The sequence below is a fragment of the Mesocricetus auratus genome, unplaced genomic scaffold (assembly GCF_017639785.1).
Source record: "Mesocricetus auratus isolate SY011 unplaced genomic scaffold, BCM_Maur_2.0 Super-Scaffold_100011, whole genome shotgun sequence".
NCBI classification, from domain to species: Eukaryota; Metazoa; Chordata; class Mammalia; order Rodentia; family Cricetidae; genus Mesocricetus; species Mesocricetus auratus.
Window position 1 is genome coordinate 51,148,334 of NW_024429195.1, and position 21,530 is coordinate 51,169,863.

Sequence of the window (21,530 nt, forward strand, 5' to 3'; positions counted from 1 at the left end):
CATACATCCCTGTCCCCACATGGGAAAACAATGGCACACGGAGATGGACCTAGCCAAAGCAACAGGAGAAGTAAGCAATGGCCAAGACATAGGTCATGGGCACATGGGTGCTTATCCATGTCCTGTGGCTTCTAAAGACTCGCCACAGCTGACACAATGGCCATATTACCTAAAGCTGGCTGCCTAACTTCTGTGGGTTTCTACTTTGCTTAAAATGCTTAGAGTGTTCACTGACACAGGGAAAGGAGTATGCCACTTGTTGGCTAATGATACATGTCTACGTGCCAAAAAGCAAATACTCACTGTTTAAGTCCTTTGAGATTCAAGTGGGTGTGCTATTTTCAGAATGCTGCATTTCATGACATCATAATGTACCTGAAATTTGCCTCTCTGGAATACCTTTAGTTTCCTTTAATATCATGGAGCTATACAGAAGTCTCAGAAAATTAGGGGGAAACTTTGATTTACTTTTCTACACACATACACCTGGGAAGACAGGCAGTGGGTTCTATGATTCCTGAAATACAGTGTGATTCCTGGGCATCTAAATTCTAGATCAATAGCTTTTGTCTTGAACAAATACATTTTTGGTGTGTGTGTGTGTGTGAGTGAGTGTGTGGTCCTTATAAATACTAGGCAAGTCAAACACTTAATTCATTTTATGTTAAAGACCTGACCCCTCATTCACCTTCTCTTGACTGGCTAGTGAGAATTAGTCATTGTTCCCAAAAAGAGACAGTGGGTTTGGATGGAGGAAAATTTGGGGTTAAACTGGGTTCACCCTTTTGTAGCTCAATGCCTCAGTCCTCTCTATCACATGACATCTTCATTTCTGCTTAATGCCATGCTTGACCCCTGGATGCTTTGCAGAAGAAAGGCTCTCCCAGGGGAACAATACTAAAAGCACTTTCCAAGTTGCTGCAAAAAGCTGTTGCCCTTCACCTGTTTCCCACTGCTCCACCAATGCCATTCTCCTGCCCAAGTCAAGGCTTGCCTCTCCCCCAAGGCCCTCAAACCTGCTCACAATGCAGTCACTATCTGTCTCTGCAGGAGCCCTCCCAGGCTATAGCCAAGAAGCCAAGGTCAATTTTGTTCAATCCCAGGCCCTTCAGCTTGGTAAATATTTTTAATATCATCCCTGATAACATGTGGTCTGCAGTAAGTGCTGAGTCCTCCATTTCCTTGGCTTTCTCTGAGCCACTCTGAGTATCTGTCATGAGTTAACCTAACATCATCACTGGCTACGTGTCCCCTTTCCTCCTTAAGCTAAAAAACAAAAAAAAAAAAAACAAAAACAAAAAAACCTCATGTGGTGGCATCTTGCCTTGCCCGTGAACTTGTATCAGTGGCCACACCCTTTGGGCGTGGTTTCAGTTGTGGACTCATCCATTCAAGGGAGAGGAGCTGCAGGCATGCACTCTCTTGGGTCTTGGGTGTAACGTAAGACAGAGACTGCATCTTCTGTAGCAGGAAGGCCACAGAGATTATTTACTATTATCTGTGTAAGTTGTTCCCCAATAAAGCACCTATTTATCATTTATCTTGGGTCTGGTGAACTCATTTCTACCTCTCCTTCAAAAACAGAACAAAACAAAACAAAGAATGAATGGGTATTTTCACTGGGCCAACCTGTGGCAGTTGCTCTATAAATGTTTGCCTAGCTAAATTGCGAAAATGTTCCATTTTAATTTGCTAATATGTTTCCAGTGTGATCACAGCAGTCATGGAAGCATTCTGAAAGATTGAGTCCTTGGGGTTTCTTAGTAGCCCTTGAGAAATAACAAAATAACTGAAAACAGTAACACAATCAAGTCAAGGATTCAATCAGGGAATGGCTGAGAAACCTTAAGGAAAAGTTGAAAGTCAGAGAGACGGGCACTCCTAATATTTTGAGGGTTCATTTACAGCAAAACCCTGGCACCAAACCATACAATGTGTAGTCACAGTCCACAGATATAAATATGCTTCTGCAGCTACCTAGCTGCATTAACAAAAAAAAAACAGTATAAAGGAAACTTGGTAATTAAAGATTTATAAAAAAAATCTAGGAAACCAACATGCAAAGCCTATCGGTGGTTCTGAAAATTCAACACACTCTCTCTCCATATATATATATATGTAAATTCTGTGATTTTTATTGTATTACACTCACAGCAAAATGCAAATTTTATTGTATTATACTCACAGCAAAATGCAAACGGTTTTCCCAATGTAGGTTCACAGAGGACTGAGCAAAGAGAACAAACTCTCTTTGGTTTACAAAGCAAGGGGATCATATTTAATAACTATGAAACAAAAGAAAAATCAATACATGTCCTAAATGTAAATCAAACTGTGGGTTGTTTGGATATTTCCCTTTGCAATTTTATGTTTGAATTTGGTCTGGCTTGATTCTCTCTGATAGTGTTTTTAAAAATGTATTCAATGTATAGAGTCCTCAGGGTGTACCATCTATTACAAGGCAACCTGATTCATGAAAGATACAGAATTCACCAATAGGGGGGTCAGGGAAAGCCATCAGCTCTCTGCCTCTCTTATATTAGGCTATGCTGAACTCAGCCAGTTGAGTTTCTCAGGCTTGGCTAGAAAGAAAATTCCAGAGCTTTACACAAAATTCAGTCTCTCTTCTGATTTAACTAAGCAAAGAACTGTTGGTTCCCAGTATGTGAGAAACTACAGTAAGTGCCATGCTGGGAAACCAGACAGACAGTCATCTTTTTGCTCACCAGGAGCCTGGAGCACAGTAGGAAAGATCAAAGTAACACACGAGTGACATAGCCCAGGGAGGACATGGTCAATGGTCTAGAGAACTTCCCAGAGTGTTTTGAACACAAAGAGAAAATATCATGGTGATGGGACTGGGGAAAGTTTCATTTTAGGCATTTAAACTAGATCTTGTCAGACAGGTTTCAGATGCACAGAAATGGAGGAATATTCATGACAGGAAGAAGGAACATGAGGCGTTAAAGACAAAACCACTCACATAACTCTGTGGAGACATATCAGATTTCCTTGAGTCACTGTCTACTGAGAGATGATGCTAGAAGTGCTTTACTGTGAAACATGGTGGTGATTTTTAGAGCTACATATTTGTTCTGCTTTACAGAAAAGGCAAAAAGGGCTGCAGAAAAGCACTAATGAGCTCAAGGAGGACATATCCAATGAGTAATAGAGCAGACTGAATCTCCCCACCACACCTCCCCATCTCATCTCTGCCCGTCATTCTCTGATGAAGCAAGTATCCTGGTAGGAAACTCCAGACCAGAGACGGGGTATCTAGCCCGCCTGTGAAGCTCTCAGAAATCTGCAACTCATTTAAACCATTACAGAATGATCCTCTTGAAGACCCACTAGAGACATCTGGCCAATGGAATTTCTTACTGGCCCAAATCCATCTTTACCAGTGTTATCCAGATTTCAGGAACTATTTACTAATATCAGAGATAATTAGAAAAGGGAAGAGTTACTTTATCTCACAGTTTTCAATGTTTCAATCCACTATTTTGAGGCTCTGTTAAGTAGAAAGTCATGAAGGGGAACAGTTGGCTGAGCCAAGTATTTTAGTTCATTGATGCCAGGAAATAAGAGAGGAAGAAAGTCCAATGTCCTACTAGATATTAGGAAATGCTCCAATGACATAACTACCTTCCATTAGGCTGTATCTCTAAAGATTCAATCAACTCTCAATTGCACTAGGAACTGGGGTCCAAGTATTCAATATGAGCCACTACCCATACTGTAGCAACCAGCTATGTTGTAGCATGCTTCAGGGAAATAAGAAATGCCAGAGTAGACATGGTAATCTTGTAGGGTTGTCCAAGGAACTTAGTCATCAAATAAAGCTTATTACTAAAGAGATGTTATCTTGACTCTGTCATACTATGGAAAAGTTGTGAGCTCTCAGAAGTGAAACCACAAACATGCTGTGCTATAGAGTTTGCATTTTAGTAGAATATTATCAGCAAGAGGTAACTTAAATATTCCCTGTAGAAAGGGCATAATGGACATATTTCACACATTACCTCTATGACTAGGTACACTTTCTTTGAAAGATTGCTTGAGTAGACTGGTCACAATTATTGCTAGCATGCACATTAAGCTCATAGGCTAATCAGGAATATGGAACAGAGCTTAGCATGGCAGTACACACTTGCAATCCAGTACTGTAGAGGCAGAGGCAATCTGTACAGCAAGCTTGAGAGCTTGAGGCCAGCTACGGATACAAAAGGCCCTCCAAAATAAGTAAATAAATAAATCCTTACAACAGGAAGAGGGCCAGCAAGAAGGTCCAATAGGTATGGGTGCTTGCTATACAAGTTTGGCAACTTGAGTTTGACCCTCTAGAAACTCACACTGGGTGGAAGCTGTCATCCATTGTGTGTGCCCACATTTTTACATGCATGTATAGCAATAATAAAATTTAAAAGACCACATTTATGGATTAAAGACAATGTTTGAAATCCACAGGACATCACAGATTCATTATACTCTCAAGATTTTTATGAATGGTATGGTATCGAACAAACATGGGAGCTAGCCTGTAGGTCGTAGTTTGGATTGTGTTGTGTTTCAGATTAATGATTGCAGTTTATACAACAGTCTATTTTAGATTGAAACTGCAACCTGTACACTTGAGAACTGAATTTTCCCTTCAGAATACTCATTTAGTCAATGAATATTTTCTGCAATCCTCATTGCAGGCTAGGAGGAAGCATAGCTCTCTTGCCCTAATGACTAAGTTTAGAAATAACAGCAAACCTTGGAAAAACCACTGACCTCTCTGTTCCTAAACTTCCCCATCTCTAAAGTAGTCTTGCTAATAATACCCAACTCATGGAATTACTTCAAGGATTAAAGGGGTTAATATGTGTAAAATGCTTGGGACAATGCCTAATATGTAAGGAAAGCACCAAGCAGTTAGCAGTTATGTGTTAATGCCTTTCCTTACCCAGCACCCTGCTAGAACACTTGTACTTCATCGGTTCTAGGGGATTCTATCCTGCCAAGTTAAGAGGTGGCATTCCATCTTGGAAATATTAAGCACCTCCCCTCAAACGTCTAGAATTGTATTCATTGTATCACTAATCTCCTTAAATTCACATTCCAGAGATGGAATGATTATTCTAAAGCAGGATCAATACTTGGTTCGTTTCACATCCCAGAGTTTCCTTAGAGCCAGGAAAGCCTGCGGCTGCAGAAGAAGTATCAGCAAAATGTAAGTCTTATTTTGTAAGTCTTAAGCTTCAAGAGTTATTGTGTTCTCCTGTAGGGATTGCTTTTCTCCCTGTGTCATTTAGCATTTTCCTCAACATTCTCAATTTCTCTTTATTTCCAAGTCAGAATGCTCACAATCACCGTTCTTCTAATGTGGAAACAAGCATTTCAGCAAAAATGGCTGCCAGAAGATGTTAAACGATTTCATTCACTTTAATACACTGTGACTAATTGGGGGAAAACAGCAAACAGCACGCTAGGATTATGTATGTGTACCTGCAACCACTCACTGGCATTGTGGCAGCCCATGTTAAATAGAATTTTAAAATATTGGGCAATGAGGAGAGAAAGTTCCTTTGCTTGGTGGATCTCTATGGACACAGTTTAAGGAAAAAGCAGGGGAGGTTTTATCCATTATTTCCAAATGACATGATACCAGCCATTTCTGAATCTTCTTTCTCATTAAGGGAAACTGTTGGTGTCAGGAAGAAACACATAGATTTTCCAAACCCATTTCCTACCATAAGACATGCAATATTTTAAGAGCTTTCTTAAAAAGGTGGTAGCATCTGGAAATTGTTCTGAGAAAAGTTTAAATACAAGGAAATGATAAACGTCCTGAATCATGCATCAAGTTCTTCACAGTGCTAAAAACTGAACCTAAGGTCTTGTGTATAGGGAGTAAGTACTCATACATCTCCATTCATTGGCTCTTGATGGCAGAACACTTTGTAGCCTGGGCTGGCCTTGAACGTGTGATCCTTCCTGCTTCTCATTCTGGAGTGCTGGGATTACAGGCATGTACTACCAAGCTTGGCTTAATATGCTTAATTCCATCAATGGTAGGTGTCCATCTCTGGGAAAGGTGGCTGGCTCTTATATCAGATGATATGAAACTGTCCCCTGCTTTACACAAAGTCCTACAATGAGGATTTCAGAGGCAAACACAGAGATGGACTGCAAGCACTTTGCTTCTGGGGAGATTCTAATGCAGGGAGGGACAGGAAAACATGCGTGGAAGGTGACTGTAACTGTTGGCATTGGATCTGGAATGCTGGGCTGTTAGTAAACAGAGCTAACAGCAAGTCAACAAGGGGCTGTTAGTGAGTGGAGGCTTTGTGTGGCCTGTGGATCTGTGCCATCTCTCCATGTACCCTCCCCCTCCTAGATGACCAAGGCTGATTGGAAAACCAAGTCGTCTATCATTTTCTTCTTAAAGTCTGACAGAATAGTTCCCTAGCCCCAAAGGCTCTTATCTGAGGCTTTCATTGGGGCTACTGCAATGACCTACAGGAGAATTAGGGACAGGGCATAGGTATGCATCTCTAGACTGTCTGAGCTGGAGAGGAGGAATGCCAACTACCTTACTTGAAAGTCGACAGAAGTACAGAGGACACAGGTTATTCTAGGATGAACTCTTCTACATACAACCAGCTTGAACTGAAAAGTCAAGTTCATCAGTCTGTGCTAGCCTTGACAGTCTTAATAAAATGCTAAACCCCTGGCTTTCCTGCTGCTGAAGTCTTTGGGACCTCAAACTCTCCCTTTGACATATAATTTTCAACAAACTCTAAATTTAAGAAGAAACTTTAAAACTAGTTCCCACAGTTGTTAATATTCAATCAACATAATTACTACTTCATTAGAACTTCATATATATTCATATTTGGGGAAAGAAACAAATAAAACTAAAACTAAGCTCTTTAGAAACTCCAGGTGCCCTTAAAAGCCTGATTGCTCACATATTAGCAGAATGTTGGGACATGTTACATTACAACTCCCCCCCAAAGCATCTCATGGATTGAGTAGTAATTAGGGAAATATAAACAATACATCTGATATCATTTGATTAGAAGATCCTCCACTGAACTGATTTAGTAGAATAAATGTGTCACCCTTCCTTCAGGTTCTCACAATACCTATATGTGGCAAGATAGGATTTCTGTCACTGTGAGAAGCTACAGAAACCAAGGGGCCAGTGACGTTTGCTAGCTCAGGAAGGAAGTACTCATAGTAGGAATACATGGGATCTGCCATGAACCCCACCCAAGAGAATAGCTTGCCTGAGCTAACAGTGGATACAATGGAATCTAGCAATCCTGCTTTTGAAATTTGTGGCTTGAGTATACACTGCACTCCAGCTGGTCATGCTAAGCACAGAACAACAAAAACTTGTAGGGACATCATGGGGTCAAAGACACTCATCTTTGGCAACAAAATTCTGAGGTGAAGTGGATGCCACTGGACAGAGACAGGGCAGATGAAATCACTGTGCTTAGCACCAGAGAGATCCTGAGGCTGCTGAGCATGTACAGCTCCAGAAAGAGCCAACTGTAAAAGCAGTTATCCACGCAGAAGCCAGTGGATAAGGGGCAGTGTCGTAATTAGTCTTTAGGAATATCGAAAGTAATCTTCTGCAGTCATGGTTTTCCATTCTAATTTGTGTTAACTATTTCTTTTATTCTTCTCTCATATATTACATCCCAACTGCAGCCTCCTCTCCCTTCACTCTCCCATGACCTCACCTCTCCCCCAGATCCACCCCTCCTCCATTTCTCTTCAAATATAGGCGCAGGTCTCCCAGGAATACCATCTGACCATGGCACAGCAAGTTACAAGACCAGGCATAAGCCCTCATATCAAGGTGGAACAAGACAACCTAGTAGAAGCAAAAGGGTCTCAAGAGCAGACTCAAGAGTCAGAGACACTTCCCTCTTCCACTGTCAGGAGTCCCATAGGGACACCATGCTACACAGCCATAAAGTATCTGCAGAAGACTTAGCTTACACCCTTACAGGGTCTGTGACTGTCACTTCAGTCTCTATGAGTCCCTATAAGTCCTGCTTAGTTGACTCTGTGGGTTCCTTAACTCGTGTGGTATCTTTGACTCTTCTGGCTCCTACAATCTTTGTTTCCCCTCATGGCTGGGTTGCCTTGGCTCTGCTAGAGTTTGGTGTTTATAATTTAAAACTTTGTGAACAGGAACATGGAGAAAACATTAGAGGTCTAAGTATTCATCACTGACACAACAAAAGTTCATGCGTTGTCAAGATTACATCAGAGTTTTTTAAGGAAAAATGTTGCCAATATGCATCTAGATTAACTCTTGCCTAGTATCCATCCCTTATCTACCTGGGATTAAGCAGGATTATCAACTAATTATGTTAACATTAAGTAGTACAGGTTTTTGTGTTTTCCTCAATTTCATAGAATATGGTACTGTTTTGTGTGCTTTGAAATCATGTAAAACATATTGAATATTTAATTTTTTTACATTTTGGCTTTTTAATATATATCAATTTATATAATATATAATATGTGATATAATTTAGCATATACTATGTAACTCACATGTTTTATATATGTTACATATATTTAAATAAGAATGTTTGACCTGCATGTACATTTATGGACCATGTGTGTGCCCAATACCAAAGGAAGTCAGCAGAAAGTGTTAGATCCTCTGATAATAGAGTTAAAGATGGTTGTGGGCTGCCACGTAGATGCTGGGAATCAAATCCGGGTCCTCTGGAAGAGCAGTCAGTGCCCTTAACCACTGAGCCATCTCACCTCATTTAAAATCTTTATGAAGAACTGTTTTAAGGTTCACAATAAAATGAAGAGCAAAGTAGCGTGATTTCCCTTCTCCTCCTTGCTCCTTAACACACACAGCCTCCTCCATGACCAACATCCTCTAGAGAGGTATGTTTTTCATAACTGATAACCTACAATGACACATGACCATATCCTGGAGATAAATATGTTAAAGGCTGGAATTGTGGGTATTTGTTTGAAGCTTATAAAGAAAGAAATAGGCTTCATTAAAACCTCATTCCTTCTATAGAAATGCCACACAGAGTGGAATACTGGAAGCAACAGGAAAAATTCCAACTATAAGACATTTGGATAAGCAATAGAGTTTCTTTCATTTCAGATGACTCTTATTCAACACAGGATTCCTGTGCCTTATTGGGAAATCCAAGTACCTGATAATACCTGGCTTGTGTTTCATCCTGGGAGGAGTCGAGGGAAACAACTGCAGCCTCAGAGGCCATACACTAGCAGCGTGTCACCTCTCTTTGCACTGCAACACCAACCGCAGGACCAATTGTCACTGTGAACTCCTGTCGCATAGTTGTTTTTCACAGCAGGACATGGTGCATTGTATCCAGGCTCTAAGATGGAGGGAAAAATGAGCAAGGGGGTCAAGAAGATGATTGGGAAAACCACAGAGACAGCTGACCCGAGCTAGTGGGAGTTCACTGACTCCAGATTGACAGCTGGGGAACCTGCAAGGGACTGAACTAGGGCCTCTGAATGTGGGTGACAGTTAGGTGGCTTGATATCTTAGGAGGCCCCCTGGTAGTGGGACTAGGACTTATCCCAGGTGTATGAGCTGGCTTTTTGGAGCCCATTCCCTATGGAGGGATGCCTTGCTCAGCCTTGATACAGAGGGAGGGGCTTGGTCCTATTTTAACTTGCTATGTCAGACTTTGTTGACTACCCAAGAGAGGACTTACCCTCTCTGAGGAGTGGATGGAGGGAGGGAGAATGGGGCTGGAGAAGGGAAGTGGGGGGAACTGGGGTTGGTATGTAAAATGAAAAAATTAAATAAAAAAAAGAAAAGGAAAAAAGAAATAAACAGAGTGTTTCATACAAAACTGTGGCGAATATATTGATTTGAACTTGATGGAAGTCTGCTTAAGGGTTTGTGATGCGGTCTTTAGGTTTAAGACTCTCTAGGCTGCAGAGACAGCACCTATGTATTTATTAAGTAAGTAATGGAAGTGTGACTCCATGAACATTTCTGTTTGCAAGCGAATCTCTTCCTCTAAAATACTTTCAGAAATACAATATTTACCTGACTTTCAAGATGAGAATTCTCATCTTTTTACTATTTAGTCACCTAGTTTTCATCCCTCTGGAAAATCTCTCTCTAGACACCTGGGGGCCTCCCTAAGTTGGGACCAGTGCCAACTCTGGCAGAATTTATTAACCAGACACACAATGTTCCTACATTAGTTTGCTTTTGATTTAAATAAGGCAGAATATGGAGGGTTCATTTTAACTCTGACACTAGCACTTCTATAGAGAATTAAGGGCATATTTGCTTCATTAAAGTGTTCCTATTGATACAAGTCAGCTCTCTGAATGATTATTTCTCAATCGAAGATTTCTTACCAGCAAGAGTCCTACAATGACGAAGACAGAAAGCTGTGCTTATCTGGGTCGTGATCCTTAGGCAAAGTCAGCCCTAGGCTTTAGGACGACCTCCAAGTGTGAGTGAACAGCTTCTATCTTTGGGAGGGAAAGTTGAAGCGTTGGTTCTCAGTCAGATGCAATGTTCTCTACCCGCATAGCCAGATGTGATCAATATCTAGACACTTGTAGTTAGATGAAATGTTCTCAATCCTCACAGCCAGGTACAATGTTCTCAATAAGCACAGCCAGATGTAATCAATGTTCTTGACCCTCATAGCCAGCTACAGTGTTCTCAACCCATACACCCAGATGCAATATTCTTGACCCTCACAGACAGATGCAATCAATGTTTTTGACCCTCATGGCCAGTTACAATGGTCTCAACCCTTACACCCAGGTGCAATATTCTCAACCCTCACAGCCAGGTGCAATGACATTAAGAAAACATGGCAGGGCTGTCCTTTTGTCCAAAACATAACTTCTAGTCAAGCTTTGTTTTAATATTCTGCTCAAACAACACAGACACTCTTTGATCTTTTTTTGTTGTTAGGTTATCAACATTGCAGAAATCATCATTGAGGAAAATGGTAAGTAGAACATGTTTATTGGACTGAAAACTGGAAAAAAAATGAGTTACTGGGAATAGGATCCCATGTTTATGTGAGTTTGGGCAGTGGATTTTGACCTACAGAAAACTTTGTCTCACTATATTTTCCTCTTTATCTAGCATGTGCCAGACTCTCACAAAAATGAGGGTATCATAAAGTATTCAAGGCAGACAGAATACCTGTGTCCTCACGGTAACAAGAGTGAAACTGCAAAATCGACTCTGAAATGTCTAAAGATTTAATGTCAATGTTGCCTATTCCAGAAACAGGAGAGACACAACAAACAGTTTACATTCTCTGACTCCGAGGTGGTATCTCCTTCCTGATAAAGCGACTGAGAGGAAAATTTCTCAAGCTTAACATGATTACACGCTGTTGTTTTAGTGGTTAGTAAACAGTATATGTAATGAAGAAGGTTTACCCAGTCACATGTTAATGGAAAGAAAAGCACAAAGAAATCCAGATCAGCACAAACCATGCTCGAGATGCTTGACACAAATGTCCCTACTGACTGTGGCCTGGGATGAGGGGTCTCTACAGCTAGGAAAGTTCTGCGTAAGCACGTGCGAGTGAATGTCTCATAAGGAAAGAAGGATATTGGGTAAATCTGTAGTCTTAGGTCCCCCACCTTTTGGTAATGTTGCCACTCCTGTGCGTAGGAACTATCAACTTAAAATTTCCCAGAGAGAAACAGCTCCTGGACTCGCAGCATTGCTCACAATGCTCTAGCAACATTATTCTAGGATGTTCTTTCCATGCCATGCTCTTTCTGAGCTTTTGCACACGTGGCCTGCAGAGAATGCTTCCCTTAGATGCCCTGGTGCCTTCCACATACAATCACCCCAGAGCCGTCCCCAACAGCTCCTTGTCAGTTCATGCTTCCACTTCACTCTGCAGCAGCGCCACTCCTTTCTCTTCCTGTACAATGCCAGGAGAGTGCTGCCCTTGATATTGCTTGCCTTGCTCGTCCATTAGAAGTGAACTTGCAGAGATGCAGGCACAGTGTCTGGTCTGTCTGCTTCTGTACAACCCTCAATGCAGAGCCTTGTTTCTCTTCTTTCCTTTCCTTCCTACCTTCCTTCCTTCCTTCCTTCCTTCCTTCCTTCCTTCCTTCCTTCCTTCCTTTCCCTTCCTTCCTTCCTTTTTGTTTTTTTGAGACAGGGTTTCTTTGTGTAACCCTAGCTGTCCTGGAACTCGCTATCTAGACCAGGTTGGCCACAAACTCACAGAGATCCTTCTGTCTCTGCCTCTCAACAGAGCTTCATTTCATTCACTGTTTCCGGGAGCTCAATTAATACATAAAAATGAATAAATGAATCTGACTTCGTGTATTCTTTTTTTTTTTTTTAAAGCATGGCTTGGTAGGTACTACTGCCTATAAAATATCGTATTTAACACATCTCCACCTGAATGTGACACACAGTGACATATCTTGAGGCTGGATCATAGTTGCTCTATCTTAGAAACTTGGTAAAGAGAACATATGCTCTGGTCTCCATGCAGATTTTAATTTAACATCAACACAAATACACCACAATGTTATAGAACAGCATTTTCCCTTTCAAAGAGGTTTTGGACCCTGGCAGTGCATCTAGCTTGTTTTTGCAACACAGATATTTAAAAGATATATTCTTTGAAACACTCAGTTTTGCACCACATACCCAAAGGAGGCTCAATAACTGTTTACTCCTGGTGAATTGTTGTCGTGCAATTCTCCTGTAACCCTTTTCTAGTGGAAAAGAAAAAGAAGTCCTACCTTGCTTTTAGACCAGAGAAAAATAATCTTATGTGTTATAAATTCCACAGATGTATCTCAGGCTAACATAAAGGTTGTATATACAAAATAAGCCAAGGATTGTTTTTCTATTAAAATGATTCTGTTTGTTGTACCAAGACAGCAATCAAAACAAATCAATGCTGCTACTTCTCTAGAGAGAAAACTGGAACTATTTATCGTTCTCTGAGATTCTCGTGGTGATGTCTAAACTGCATGAGATGCAACTATCCCAGCATAAGTATTCTCTAGGAAACTGTTAGCTATGTTTGAACCTAGAGAATCAATCCAGTATTAGTGTTAGAATTTTCATAGTCTATATTTAAGTCTTTATTTGACTATTAAGATAACAAATCTATCCCACAACAGAAGCTGAATATTAAATATTATAATCAATAGCACAATATAACATGCTTCCCATTATAACAGTATGTCTTTATATTCAAATGAATGACAACATCCCAATACTAAAAAAAAAAGAAAAACTATCAACTTGTTCACATTACGTTACAACCACTCATTCAATGATGTCTAGTACAAGGAAAATTATTTCAGCCTATAATTCATATGTTAAACTAAGAACTGAGTTCCTATTATTAGCTATTATTAGTCTAGGGTCTATTATTAATACGATGGGTTGTTTATAGTATTTCAACAGCAATGTTTGTTTGCAAAGCAATTTTACATCAGCATTATTCATCAAATCACAGTTCACTACCTCACATGGTGACACCTACTAACATGCATCCGGTTTCTGAAGTGATATGCAGATACAAAGCTAATTCACTATTTTGATTATCAATTCAGTTTCATTTAGGTAGCCATGTATTTAATAAAGGTCTGCTATGAAATAGGTGTTGAAAATATGAGCTGTGAGTGTCAGAGTAGTGGCTACTTGAGTATGGAAAATTAAATATTTCTACAGAGCATCTAATAAACTCATATGCATATATGTACACATTTATACATATATACACACAGGGAAACAGTCAGCATATAAATTTACACACACACAACCCTTACATAAACACAAATAAGCATATGAACTCCCTACCATATTAGCCACATGTTATATGCTAAGCATTCATATTATATTGTCAATTTTTAGGAAAATGAATACTTATATAGTGATAGGCAGTGATATTCCTACAGATATTAAAAATATATCCACTCTACAGCTGATACATGTAGAAAGTGAATAATATTTGAGTAAATTACTCCTACTTGGTAATGTGGAAGTTGCATTATTAGAGTAGGAAGTGACCTTCATAATAAACTGAGAAATTCCAAGAACAAGTTCTTCTGCTGACTACCAAATGTTTAGTATTTAAAGTCCTGCCCAAGAGGTTTGAGTCCCGATGAGGAGGCTTTCCCCAATTCAAATTCCTAATGAGAAAGGCCAAGTCTTTGGAGAAGTGAAATACTAAAGGTTGTTATTCAAGGAAGAGGTGATTTCATTTTAAAATAGGAAGGAAGGAAGGAATGAAGAAAGGAGAGAGAGGAAAGGAGGGAGGGTAGGAGGGGAAAACAAGGAGGGAGGGAAGAAGGGAGGGAGGAAAGGAGAGAGGGGCTCTGAAAAAATGGTTCTGTGGAAATGAAACCTGGGTCAAATTCTGTGGCAACCAGAAGCAAAGGGGATCATGCCCATTGTTATTTCCAGTTTCACCCAGAGGAAGCTTTACTGGGAAAATTCATGATACTTCTCCGAGAACCTTATTTGAACATATGTAATGGGAATTTCTTTAGAAAGATAGGACAACCAGATAATTCATATAGTTTCTTGTTTTTTTCCCCAAACTACCATGTTTCAGTGCCTCCCACTAGATTTACATATGGCATGGTGAAGGATCATCTCAGACCTTCACCTCATGGCATCCGCTCTATTTTCATAGTTAGAAATTTGTTATTCTTGCCCTCTCTGTCCTTAAGGTATTTTAAAAGAAATGATATTCATTCTGTCAGCCTTCTTTGTGACTTATGGTAATCATGCTGAGATGCCACCAGTAAACCAACAGGGACAGGAAACTTTTAGCCAGAATATTGGTTTTTGTTTTGTTTCCATAGCTGTTCCATCCCAGGTTCAAGAAGTCCTTTCAAGTCTCTTCTACCCTGTGCTACCCCTTACTTCTCTGCATGTAGAATGATGACAGCCATCCTTGGAAGAATGAAGAAAACCATCTCTTGAAACACTTAGCATCCCATAGTTCAGATGTGGATCTTAGGTCGATAAGGGGTGGGGCATATTCCTGTCAGTTTGTCAGGATAGAGGGGTTGCTCCATCTAGCCAGAACTGGTGAGTGTCTGTCTTCTTGTAGCTTTGAGGCTAACGTCTGTATCTACAAGGCATCCCACTTCCTACCTTAGCTTCTTTCTCTTGAGACTCCTTCCTAGTTCCCCACCTAGGAATGCCCAACATCTGTATGGTACAGAAGATGTCACAACCATTCAACTTCAAGGCTTTCCACAGGATCACATTCCTTTATGGGAAGCAGAAATTCTAGTGGCTTTCTAAAAATGAATTTTAGCTCATGTGTTAAGAGGCTTACCTACCGCTGGAGGAAGTAAAGAAACATGCATTTTCCCAGATGTTTAGGTAAATTATGTCATGTTATGTTTCCTATACTTTGTGATCCTCAGGTTTTCTCTTCCTAGAATCTATAAGATAAAAACCTTAAAAATTATCATAGTCTTTGTATATGTATGCATATGTTGATTGTGTTTTCTTTGTTATTATTTTGAAAATCTAACTTACTTGTTTATTTGTATGCCTGTTTGCTTTATATGGAGAAGAGAGAGAAGGCATGGAGTTGTGTAGGTGAGGAGGTAGAGAGTCTGGGAGGATATGGGGGAGGGGATACATGATCAGAATATATTGTATGAAATAATTTATTTGCAATAAACACAACAACAAAACTTCTTTTACTGGGGCCAGAGGCTTGGTTTGAAAGGAAAGGTATTAGCTAAGTCAGGCTACCTGAATTTGATTTCCCAGAGCCTTAAAACGTAGGAGAGAACTGACTCCATAACATTGTCCTCTGACCATCACAGGTAATCCCTGCACATCTATCACACACACACACACACACACACACACACACACACACACACACACACATACACACACACGCGCACAGATGCGCACATGCAGAGTAAGGCCCCAGGCTCCTCCACCCTTGAAAGATGACCATTACCAATGTCAGGGTTTCAGTATCAGAATGTATTGATCAATTATTGTTCCAAAGAACTCAGCAGAGGGCTAACTATACACAAATATTTATATTTGGCAAAGAGTCTGTGACATATAAATGAAACGCCTAACTTTCCCTGGAAGTCTCCTCACTCAGCTGGGTGTGGGTACCATGCAAAGAACTTCATTAGGCAGGCTCTTCAGGGAGCCATTCATTTTGGAGGTAGATGCCATCTGAGGGTCATCTCCATCGTTCATAATTTCAGGGACTAGGTGTGATAGCCGCCCTTTAAATGCTACAAAGTCAAATCATCTCTATTGTGATTCATGGGAAAGAACTGAATGGGAACAAACTTGAAATGATTGGATAGATTCAAAACGCAGAGAACCCTGCACTTCGGAGGGGTATGCTGTGGGGAGGGAATGTAATTCAAGTGTGGGCATTGCTGTGGTTTACTCCCTTGTAGATGTGTGTGGGAGGACTCTCTGTCTAGGAACGGATTGCCAGGCTTCTACATTTTTTTGTAGCAGTGCACACCTTGACTTTTACACATCTTGATGCTAAAGCACATGAGCCCAAATTTATAAACAATACCAGAGAACGTTGTCATGAGAGGTGATTCACAAAATTTATTTTTGATAGAAGAACTAGTAACGTTTAGCAGAATTAGTTTTGGAAAGAGCAGAGGACATGAGATGCAGAGGCAGAGCTCAGGAAATCAACACACCCAGACTCTGCATTTTCTGCAGATATCACTTCATTGCATCATGTTAAATCCCCTATTGCCTGGCGATTACAGTGGGTCAACAAGAGGAAACACTTGCCCACTAGCTTTATTATGTTTTGTGATGTCATAATTATGGTGTCCTGCACACACTGCAGCAGCATTAATAGTCAGCATTTCTTCTAGAATTCATTGCTGGGCAATGACGATGATCTCTCCTGGTTTCTAAATGGGGAATGAGACCAAAAGTATAATGAGAAGGCCAGAGTGACAGCTCAACAGGGAAAGGTGCTTTTCACCAAGCTTGCCAACTGAGTGCTCTCCCTGGGACCTACGTGGTGGAGGAAGAACATCGACCATGGCAAGCTTCCTTCTGACCCCCACATGCATATTTAGTCACACACACACACACACACACACACACACACACACACACACACACACAGACACTAAATGTAATACTTTTTTAAAAAACAAACAACATGCAAACACCCCCTTCCCAATTCACCCCAGCCGCTGGAGATCTCAAATGCAAACTTGTTTAAGACCACGAAAAACACCTTCTAGCCCAGGAAAACTTTTTCCTGAACAAAGTTTTATCTTTATTATAATTGGTAGTCTTGGTGTTTAACTACCTTATTGCTAGAACGGGGTTAATAAGCTCCTTCTTAATAAACCTGGAGAATAATACGAAGTGTGAAGATTTAATTGAGATAAATATTCAGTTTGGCACCTCGGTGGTGGCAGGCCTGGGAGAAGCAGTGGCTATTGTTAGTGGCAGAGATAAGGCTTTCCCCCATGTCTGAGGTTTCTTTTGAACGGTAACTGCACAGAGGATCAAAAGATGAAAACTGTTCCCTCTCATTTCTTCCTCCCCCATTTCTATCCCTCAGTATGGAAACTCTTCCCTGTTTCAAACAGAAAGATTTTGAAAATGAACGTTATCCTTTATTTATCCATTTTAAATTGAGTTTGTCCAATGTCTTTGATTGAGGGAAATGTTTTCATTTACCTAATCTCTCCAATCTGGTAGTTATATGATCTTCTATTAGCTGTGTTTATAAAATTGAAATAATGACTCAAAGTCTTACTTATTTAATATTTTTGTTTTGTTCTGTTGCTTAGGCTGACTATAAAATCCTCTGTAGCCCAGGCTGGTCTTGAACTCCTGACCTCCTGCCCCTTCTGCCTCCATTCCTAAATGCTAGAATTACAGGTGAGCACTGCCATGCCATGTGTGGCTTCCTAAGGAAACCATTTTCACTTAAACCTTGGACTTAAGAATATCCTTTGATTTAAACACAGTACACATATGCAAAAGCACACAGACCAAGTGTGGGAAACTGAAGGAGCTTTCAGAAAGTGACTACACCCAGTGTGGGAATCACAGATCAGATTAAGATGTATACCAGGAACCTCATGCCTCAAACTTCCCTCTCCTCTGTAGAGTCAGTAACTATCCGACTGCATCCTTATAAATTAAGTTTGCTGTCTTTGAATCTTTAAAGAAACTAAATCATAGCATTTTTGTGTCTAGCTTCCTTGGCTCAATATTATATTTCAGTCAACCCCTTTGCTGCATGTAACAGTTAGGGTTTCTTCTTAATTCTATACAGTATGTCATCAAATTTCATGATGTGCTTGTTCATTCTTATAAATGAGGAGGAAACTAATAAATCCACACATAAAAACAACAGCAAGACAAAAGAGTTAGATCATAACAATGAACATAGTGAGCACAGGTTACACTGCCTGGGTTTCTTGATCAACCTTTCCTAGAATGGCAAGCAGGGACAAGTTTTATTGGAGGGTATCAGGTAGCACAATGGTAGCAACGTCAGCAGGTTTCATGCTTGCCTGTCCATCACAGACTACCAGAACGGATGTTTTTGAGAGGGCTTTGCTGTGGGGATCATCATCACTGAAGACTCATGAATTTCTGAGATTGTCCTTCTAAATCTGCTATGGAATGTAATGGAGGGTGATGAAGGGTGGCCTTTACCTTCCCATTCTGCTCCTTCTTTAAAAACAAACCGAGCCCTCTGTCTTCTTTCTCTGCCTGTGTTCCTCTCACTAATTCGCTTTGCAGCTTGACTGTGGTCCCATTGCTAATTCTTACTCCTCAGGTCATCTTTCTTATGTTCGCTCTGGGCTGTGATGTCTGCCATTGTCTTACCAGCCATCTATCTCCTAGAATCTTCTGAACGCCTCCGGATACTCTTTTCCTTGTAGTTTTAGAACCAATGTTTTCCCTTCCACATTGGTCTGGGAGGTAATCAAAGCAAACATTTGTGGTCAGTCTACTTTTGGTTGTTAACACATGAGCAGGTTTTAAAATTGGGGAGGTGGGTGATTGAATCAAACAAATAAAATGCATGTTAGGATATGAGGAATTAATCACTCTCAGAAACCACCTTGATTCTGAGAATTCATAAGGAATCTTCACAGTTTAAGAACCAAATTAATCCACTAGCCATTTAGAAAACAAAGGCATTAAATGAAGTTGATTTTTGGCCTGTAAAAGTCACCTTGCTGGTGGAAGAGAGAAGACTCAATTCAATCACAAACTCTGTGGGGTCCTAAATATTCCTCAGATTGAATTCAATTGGGAATTTTGTCCTGAAGAATTTAACAATAGTTTGTCCTTCAGCCTCCAGCTTCCTGGTGTTCCTGGCTTCCTGCCAGGCCCTTCCTTGAGACAGCTGGAGCAGACACAGAGAAGGAGGGGGGGAGGAGGGATAGAAACACCCTGCTAGTTAAAAGGGACATTAGCAGGTGGAGGGAGGTGCACACGATCATGTGACCCTCGGCAGTTTACTTCCTCCAGTGGTAAGAAAACCCGAAAGGTTATTTTAAAAAATCACATAAAGTTCAATGGGTAAGCACAGACCTATAATATTAGCCAGCTGGGAGGCAAATTTTGGTGAAGTTGAATTTTCCCCATGAGTAGAACATCAGAATTGGAAGAATAAACACAACAGGAGGAAGGATGGAAAGATGAGAAAAATCAGTGTTCTCCACACAACCAAACAGGAGTTTGCAATTGTGCCTTTCAGATAGTCATTCTCATTCTTTCTAACCCAGTCTCTGCCTCTGTCTCTCTCCCTCCTCCTCCCTTTTTCATCCTCCCTCCCTCCCTCCACTTCTTCAGAAAGGGCCTCCTGTGGCCCAGTCATTCCTTGAACTCACTATGTTGCCAAGGTGGGCTTTGAACTCAACTTCCTGTCTCTACCTGAGGAGTGCTTGGATTGTAGTTATGTACCACCACTCCTGCCTTTAGCTACTATCTCTTTCAAGAGCTTACTGGGTAAGGAAACAGGAAGCATCAGTGTGCCCTATATAGTAAAAGCTGAAAACCCACATGACAATTAAACATCTCCTTGCACAGCCTTTTGGGCAGTTTATGCTGGCATTGACCACCAGGTGCTGAAGACTTGCCAGTGGACCACAACACAAGGTAAGTGTGGGAACCACTAAGGCAGTCATGCCCTTATACACATAACCTGTGGATCAGTTTCCTGATGCTAAGCTATAGTTCAACATGAGTTGAGTCAATTAACATTTTAGAACTAGATCTTACAAACTCATACCAAGATGTCTGTATGTAAACATGTGATAACTGATTCTGTACATGCAAATGTATGATAACACATTGCACACTTCTCTACAATGTCTGCATGCAAAAGTCATCCACTAAAAAGTCATCAATCGAAACATACAGACGACTCCATCTCAACATGTGTGTGAGAACAGCAACCCCCTGACAAGGACCCTATTTCCGATTTCTCCTGTCCTCAAGTGGTATGTCTCTGTTTGTGTGCCTTGTGCTCTAGCAAGAGATCAAACACTAACTGAATCCTATTTTGTGAAGCATTTCAAAGTGAGTACATTTTTTTTCTTTGTGAAAGTTTGCAAGACAGAATGAAAAATAAGTCAAAAATTCCCTTTAAAAATTGCGTGGTCAGTTTTGGGTGCATAATGTTCTTGCTTGGGGGTGAGAATGCCCATGTGTGTGCATGCCTGACGGTCTGAGGTGAATGACAGGTGTCTTCCTTGATTACCTGCCACCTTATTTATTTTTTTGGATAGCTCCTTGAATCTGGAGCTCATTGGAGCAGACTAGGTTAAGAGTTGCTTGCTAGTAAGCTCTAGGCATTCCCCCATCTTTCCTTTGTACCTAGGCTATAAAAACAGCCTCAGCTTTCTTTGTGGGTGCTGGGGATCCGAACTCAGGTCCTCAGGCTAACATGGCAGGTGCTTTACCAACGAAGTTGCACTTTACCGACAGAACCATCTCCCAACCTGTAAACAACTGTTGATAGCCAAGGGCAGAGATAGAAGAGAAAGCATATGTTATCAGGTGGAATTTGAAAATGGCTGAGATCCAGGGAAGCTGTTCAAATGGCAGGATCTGACAGAAAGGCCAGGAAGGATTAGCAGAAGGTACTATAGGGAAAGGGTAGATGGGAGAAATGAGATCCAGCCAAGAGGGAACATTCTCCACCTGGGTGATACTCAATTCTGAATCTTATCACAGAGCAGAAGAGAGACCATCCAAGAAGATTGCTGGAGGAGTCAGAGTTGTGGGAGCAGACACAAGGCAGGAGAAGGGACCCGCATGGAAAATTGGAGCCTATGAGAAAAGAAACAATCCCACACTGGACAGTGACACTGCTCTCCATGGCTGTCTCAGTCTTGTCTGAAGATGCCACAGTTAAGAGGCAATAAAAAAATCTTTTCTTTCATTAAGACAAAAGCTTAAATGAATTATTATCTTTGATTGAGTTTAGACACAGAAAATTAATTTCTCAATAAGAATT

General features: G+C 40.7%; 1 protein-coding gene across 8 annotated transcripts in view; it reads right to left on the bottom strand.

The window, feature by feature from the left end:
- Grip1 (glutamate receptor interacting protein 1) overlaps positions 1–21,530 on the bottom strand; it is a 586,206-nt gene that overhangs the window by 212,284 nt on the left and 352,392 nt on the right. Inside the window, exon 1 of one of the 8 annotated variants that reach the window (XM_040754812.1) lies at positions 304–338. The exons of 6 other annotated variants lie outside the window; for them this stretch is intronic. The gene's annotated coding sequence lies outside the window, so the exon portion shown is untranslated. Of the gene's footprint in view, positions 1–303; positions 339–21,530 lie in introns of those variants that run through there. One more of the 8 variants, XM_040754815.1, reaches the window with a different exon arrangement.